The sequence below is a fragment of the Myxocyprinus asiaticus genome, chromosome 43, assembly GCF_019703515.2.
Source record: "Myxocyprinus asiaticus isolate MX2 ecotype Aquarium Trade chromosome 43, UBuf_Myxa_2, whole genome shotgun sequence".
Taxonomy (NCBI): Eukaryota; Metazoa; Chordata; class Actinopteri; order Cypriniformes; family Catostomidae; genus Myxocyprinus; species Myxocyprinus asiaticus.
In genome coordinates, this window is record NC_059386.1 from 29372771 (window position 1) to 29379891 (window position 7121).

A 7121-nucleotide genomic window follows, 5' to 3' on the forward strand; every position below is an offset into this window, starting at 1 on the left:
GCGAGTCACTACGCCACTACGAGGACTTAGAGCGCATTGGGAATTAATTGGGCATTCCAAATTGGGGAGAAAAGGGGAGAAAAGAAAACTACCACAGCACTTTCCTAAACACCTGTTTGTCACTGTTAACTGCAAAATTTCCCTCTTCCATGAGAACATTGCGTGTAATGTCTAAAGGTTGATTTTAGAGGCAATCTGATCTAATATTTAATATTTTTTTAAATGTTATAAATTTATGTAGCTTACGAACATCCTGGAAATAATCACACTTATTTTTAGACAAAATACTTATTAGTAATTTTCAGTTATGTTCAAGGTGATTATATATACATAACAAAAAAACAAAAAACAAAAAAAAAAAAACAAAAAAAAAAAATCAATAACTGTCCAATAAGTGAAAGGATAGCATTTGGGGTAAAAAAAAATAAAAGCCCCCTGTTGCAGAGGCTAAAGGCCCTTATTAAACACACTGTTTTTCTTAAGTCAGGGAATAGATTTAATGAAGATTAGTTTGTTTATAGAATACTTGAGATATTACAAAATACCAATTGTTTTTTGCAATTAACAGGGAATTGTGCAGCCTTTTCTGAAGTGGTTATTTTGAATAAGCATTATCTTAATTTGTAACTCAAAAAAGCATCTTGTTGTCTCAAATATATTTGCATAAGTTGACAAATTGTGCCCTATTACTATTGCCCCGCTAAGTACACTATATCACTATAACCCCTTAGGGGTCTTTTACCCCAAGTGATGGAGACTTTTACACCAGGTGTGGGGTAAAAGGGTCCCTTGCCACCTTTGAACTGTATTCAAAACAACCTTCTGTTGTTATATCATTTCACTCAAATTATGTTGCTCCATCAATAAAAATACATTTATTTCTTAAATCTTGAGACACTTTGTGACTTAATTTTCCTTTAGGTGTGCCTTTTGCCCCATTCCAACCTAAAGTTTGACTTATCAGTATAGTTATTTTTAATGTTTTAATGAAACGTTTTAATTTTAATTCAGTTTAATTAATTTCATACAGTGGCTGAATGGTTGCTAATAATTTTGAAACAAGACCTGTGTATTTGGTGCTTAAAAGAATAGTTCACCCAAAAATTAAAATTCTCTCATCATTTACTCACCCTCATGCCATCCTGGATGGCTGAACATGAACAAAGATTTTTAGAAGAATATCTCAGCTCTGTTGGTCCATACAATGCAAGTGAATGGGTGCCAATATTTTGAAGCACCAAATATCACATATGTCCGCATAAAAGTAATCCATACAACTCCAGTGGTTAAATCAATGTCTTCAGAAGCTATATGACAGGTGTGGATGAGAAACATCAATATTTTAGTAAATTTTTACTATAAATTCTCCTCCCTGCTCAGCTGATTTCATTTTCACATTCTTCTTCTTGTTTTTTGTTGATTCACTTTCTTCATGCATACACCCCCTACTGGGCAGGGAAAAGAATTTCTAGCAAAAATGGACTTAAATATTGATGTTTCTCACACACACCTATTATATCACTTCTGGATATATGGATTAAACCACTGGAGTTGTATGGATTACTTTTATGCTGCCTTTATGTGCTTTCTGGAGGGTCAACATTTTGGCACCCATTCAGTTGCATTGTATGGGCCTACAGAGCTGAAATATTCTTCTAAAAATCTTAATTTGTGTTCTGCAGAAGAAGAAAGTCATACACATCCGGGATGACATGAGGGTAAATGAAAAGAGAATTTTCATTTTTGGGTGAACTATCCCAATTCAAATACAGTATGTAGCCAACCATTGCACTGAAGCCACTAGATGGTGATACTGAACAGCACAAGTTATGCTTAAAAATGACGTAACATACAAAGAGACTGAAGGTGATTCACCAGCATCATGCTGACAGGTGAGGTAGCATAATTAAAATTACACAGTTATGATTGTTTTACTACAAACTTTGAGACTAAACTAAAACTACTTATCAGCTAACATAGCATACTGATACACACATACAGCTACATACTACCGAACTATACTGTTATGTTGCACTATTGTACGTTTTGTATGTCATATGTTGTACTTCGATCAAGAAACCAGCGTATTTGCTTAAATTTATCCTGTATTCCTGACTTTTAGTATAAAGAGGAGATCGTTGAAATTATTTGAAAGTTACAAAGCAAGGTACCTTGCAATTCTTCAGCGTTCGCAGGCAAGATCAAGTTAGCTAAAATTACACAGATCAATCCTTATGGCACTATATTTCACATGCTTTGCAGTTATGTAAGCTTACCTGTCCAATAAGAAGAGCGCCAATTCAGGGTCGGTTTTGATCCCCAAAACCAAACAAAGGTCCCTCCAGGAATCAAATGCCCTGCCGAAGTTCACTCTAGTTTTCGCTCAACCACAATCACGTTCCCGCTTAGCCAGACTGGATTCAGTAGAAGGCTCTTGGGAGAGTGCATAAACGTCACATCCTTTGGATTTTCCCGGCAAAACCGACCCGCTCCCTTCATGAAAATCAGTCTACAGGCTATAATAGGCAACCTAGAAAGTCCGGGAAGGGTTAATTTTTTAAGTTGCATTACAAGTCGTTCACACATTGGCAAAAAAAAAAATATAAATAAATAAATAAAATAAAAAAGCGAATACTTCAGCTCTGGAGGTACATACAATGCAATTGAATCGTGGCCAGACCATTCAAGTTCCAAAAATCATATAAAGGCAGCATAAAAGTAATCCATATGACTCCAGGGGTGAAAACTATGTCTTTAGAAGTAATATGATAGATGAGGGTGAGAAACAGATCAATATTTAAGTCTTTTTTACTATAAATCTCCAGTTTCATGTTCATATTCTTAAAGTGAAAATGAAAATATTTAGATTTATGGTATAAAATAAATAAATAAATAAATAAATAAATAATAAAAAAAAGGACTTAAATATATTGATCTGTTTCTCACCCAAAGTGATTGTATCACTTCAGAAGATATATATTAAATCACTGGAGTATGGATTACTTTTATGCTGCCTTTATGTGATTTTTGGAACTTGAAAGGTCTGGCGCACCAGTCACTTGCACTGTATGGACCAACAGAGTTGAAATATTCTAAAAATCTTCGTTTGTTTTCTGCAGAAGAAAGAAAGTCATACACATCTGGGATGGCATGAGGGTGAGGTAATGATGAGAGAATTTAAATTTTTGGATGAACTATCACTTTAACAATTTGGCATCTAGCCCTACTCAAATTCACCTCACATAATGTACAGATAGTAAAACTCTGTACTCTAGAACAGGGGTCTTCAACCATTTTCAGGCCAAGGACCCCTTGCTGGGTAGAGAGATGGAGCCTGGACCCCCGTTACATATTGTATAAAATTGAGTGTTGTGTTTTATGCCTATAAAAACGAGGATGGTAGGCTACCATATTACTGTATGTATATTTCATGATGTTAACATTGCAAAGCCATTGAAATAATCATTAAATGCTACCCTGCTGAAAAGACCAGCTAAAACCAGCATAAGCTGGTTGGCTGGTTTTAGCTGGTCGCCCAGCCTGGTCATAGTTGGTCAGGCTGGTTTTAAAGGGGGTTTGAACTCTTTTTTTTTAGCTGGTCAGGCTGGTCTTAGCTGGCCTTAGCTGGTCAGGCTGGTCTTAGTTGGTCAGGCTGGTCTTAGATCGTCAGGATGGTCTTAGGTGGTCAGGGTGGTCTTGGGTGGTCAGGATGGTCTTAGCTGGCCTCCCAGCCTTACCAACTAAAAAGTGTTCAAACCCCCTCTGAGACCAGCTAACTGACCAGCTTAGGCGACCAGCTAAAACCAGCCAACCGGTTTACGCTGGTTTTAGCTGGTCTTTTCAGCAGGGATTTACAGCAGGTGTCTGCAACATTTTTGACATGAAATGACATTTTTAAATTCCCTTGTAAATCCATGTGCCAAACCTCCTCCAAAAAGAAAGAAAAAGACAGACAGACAGACAGAAAAACAGACAGACCCTGTCAGAATAAAACAACTTTTATAAGGTTACTAAAATGGAGTCTTCATCTCATGTGAGTGATACATTTTATACATGTATTTTAAAATTACTGTTGATTTCATGGAGTAAAAACTTGTAATGAGGAAAACAATGATTGAGTGCTCCTTTAATTATGTTGATTTGAGAGCACTGTCTTGTATGTGTGGAACGTCAAGGACCGTATATGCCAGCTTGATAATCTCAGTGGTAACTATTTATTTAAACCAGGCAAGTACGCTATTGTTCTAAAAGCAGGCTGTCATCTGCTCAACTGCACAGCGCGACCAACGCAAAGCAGAGGCGTTTTACTCACACTCCACTGCAGCGCTGCTGAACCTGATGTGTGTCGCGCTTTGAGCGGCTCGTGATGAGCAGTGATCGTGTGAAGGGTTTGTCCGGGCCGCGCGCTTTTGCTGACTAGCGCTATTTTACGCCACACTTGAAGATTTGGCATGCAGCTGCAAAGGACTTCAACATGTCGAGTGAGTGATTATTACAAATGCCACCAGTGGTGGATCAAACAATAATTTGCGGACCCCCTGCGGTACCACCGCGGACCCCCTGGGGGTCTCGGACTCCCTATTGCTCTAGAATAGCAGACATTTGATAAAGTTTGAGAGGTTGCAGTATTAGCTCCCCTATTAAACATACAACAGCTTAGCCCTCTGACATGCTGTGTAGATTTTTACTGCAGTGTCTTAGCAAATATTTAGAAATTGACATCTTCAAATTTGAGAGAGAGAGAGAGAGAGAGAGAGAGAGAGAGAGAGAGAGCACACAGGATGCTTTACTCTTTTCAAATTAGATTTTGAGTGTTGGAGTGTAGCTGTCTCCCAGCCTGTCTTGTTGTCTTTGTACAGCTGTAAATTACATACAGTACTGATGCAAGTTTTAGATTAGAATATGCCATAAAATTGCATCTTTTTTCTAATCTTTAAAATTCTGCCTGACATCTGTTTTGCATTCCATAGAAGAAGTAAAGCCATGTTTGGAACAACATTAGGGTGAGTAAATGACTACAGAATTTTCATTGTGGGGTGAACTCTTTAAGGTTAAACCGTGTTACAGTTTTTTTGTTATGGGTTTTGTTGTTGTAGCTTAGAAACTGTGATTAATGCTGCAATTGGACGTGAACGTGCAGAATGATCTGTTTACTCTGTTCGGGTGCTACAGGGTGAATGCATTAATTAGGACATTTAGAGGATGTTTTAAACTGAGCAGTGATCTAAATACAGAACTAGAGAATGAACTTTGCTCTGTGGGTCTGGTGTTATTTGGCAGTTAAAGTAATGCAGCAGCATCGGATTACACACATGTTTTGTAGATAGAATGGAGTGAAGATGGAATTAATTTCATTTTGAAACAATACACATTGAAATAAGATGGAGAGAGAAAGACATACATGGTGGGAAAGAGGGAGAACAGAGGAGAGGAGCAGTTCAGAGGGAAGCGTCTGTCACTCATACTAGCATTTGTTCCCTCTGTTGCCATAGCAACAGTTATTATGCATACTTTTAGATTGTGGAGTTGGTATTCAGGAACTGGTACTATTTGTACCTGTAATTTCTTTTTAGATAATGGTTCACAAAATATCTTTGTTATTTTTGTTTGTTTCTTTCTTTCTTTCAAATTTCTTCCTCAGCCTGATTTTTCTGATTTGTCTGATCTTCATCTTAAACTGATTTCCCCAATCTAGTGTCACTGTCTGATTTCTCATCAATCTACTCTCACTGTCTGATCTCCACCTCAATCTGATTTTACTGTCTGATCTACATTTCAGTCTGATTTACTGTCTGATTTCCATCTCAGATTAATGTTACTGTCTGATCTCCTTTTCAGACAGTAACATTAATTTTTATTCTCTAATCTCCACCTTAATCTGATTTTACTGTCTGATTTACATTTCAGTCTAATTTCACTGTCTGATCTCCATCTCAGATTGATTTTACTGCCTGATTTCCATCTCAGATTAATTATTGTCTGATCTCCATCAGAGTCTGTTAATACGTCAAATCTCCACCTCAGTCTGATATCACTGTCTGATTTCCACAGTCTGATCTCCTCCTGAGTCTGATTTTACTCTCTAATCTCCACATCAATCTGATCTCACTGTCTAATCTCCATTTCAGTCTGATTTCACTGTCTGGTCTCCACCGGAGTCTGATTTCTACTCTCTAATCTCCACCTCAGTCTGATCTCACTGTCTGATCTCCATCTGAGTCTGATTTTACTGTCTAATCTCCACCTCAGCCTGATATCACTGTCTGATTTCCACAGTCTGATTTTACTTTCTGATCTCCATTTCAGACAGATTTTACTGTCTGATTTCCATCTCAGTTTGAATTTACTGTCTGATCATCCTGTCAGTCTGAGTTCAATCTCAGATTGATTTTACTGTCTGATCTTCGTCTGATTTTACTTTCTGATCTCCATTTCAGACTGATTTTACTGTCTGATCATCCTGTCAGTCTGAGTTCCATCGCAGATTGATTTTACTGTCTGATCTTCAACTCAGATTGATTTTACTGTCTAATCTCCACCTCAGTCTGATTTCTCTATCTGATGGCCATTTCAGACAGATTTTACTGTCTGATTCCATCTCAGTTTGATTTTACTGTCTGATCTTCAACTCAGATTGATTTTATTGTCTGATCTTCATCTGATTTTACTTTCTGATCTCCATTTCAGACTGATTTGACTGCCTGATCATCCCCTCAGTCTGATTTTGCTGTCTTATTTTGATCGGTCTCCTCTCTTTATTCCAGCCTCTCTACAGTGAACCTGACAGACTTTCCACAGCAGATTTACCCGTGTGCATTGGTATGGTTTGCGAATTAAACAGAAAGACATTCTGTGATGATCAAGAAAAAAATACACACTTCACAGGCAGCATCTCAGAACCTCAAAACAATATCAGAACCCTAATGAATAAGACAAAGTTTCATTCTTAAGGTAATATTTATTATTTCTCATGTTTAAAGAATTTCAGTTGGTGTCGTTTTTGATGAGTGCCTTTTGTCTCTGCTGCCATCTCCCATCAGTGTCCACAATTGCAGTCTTTGTTGTCTGAATGAGAGGACACATTCTTCCAGAGGGATGACCTCTTCTCTCCCCGCTGGACC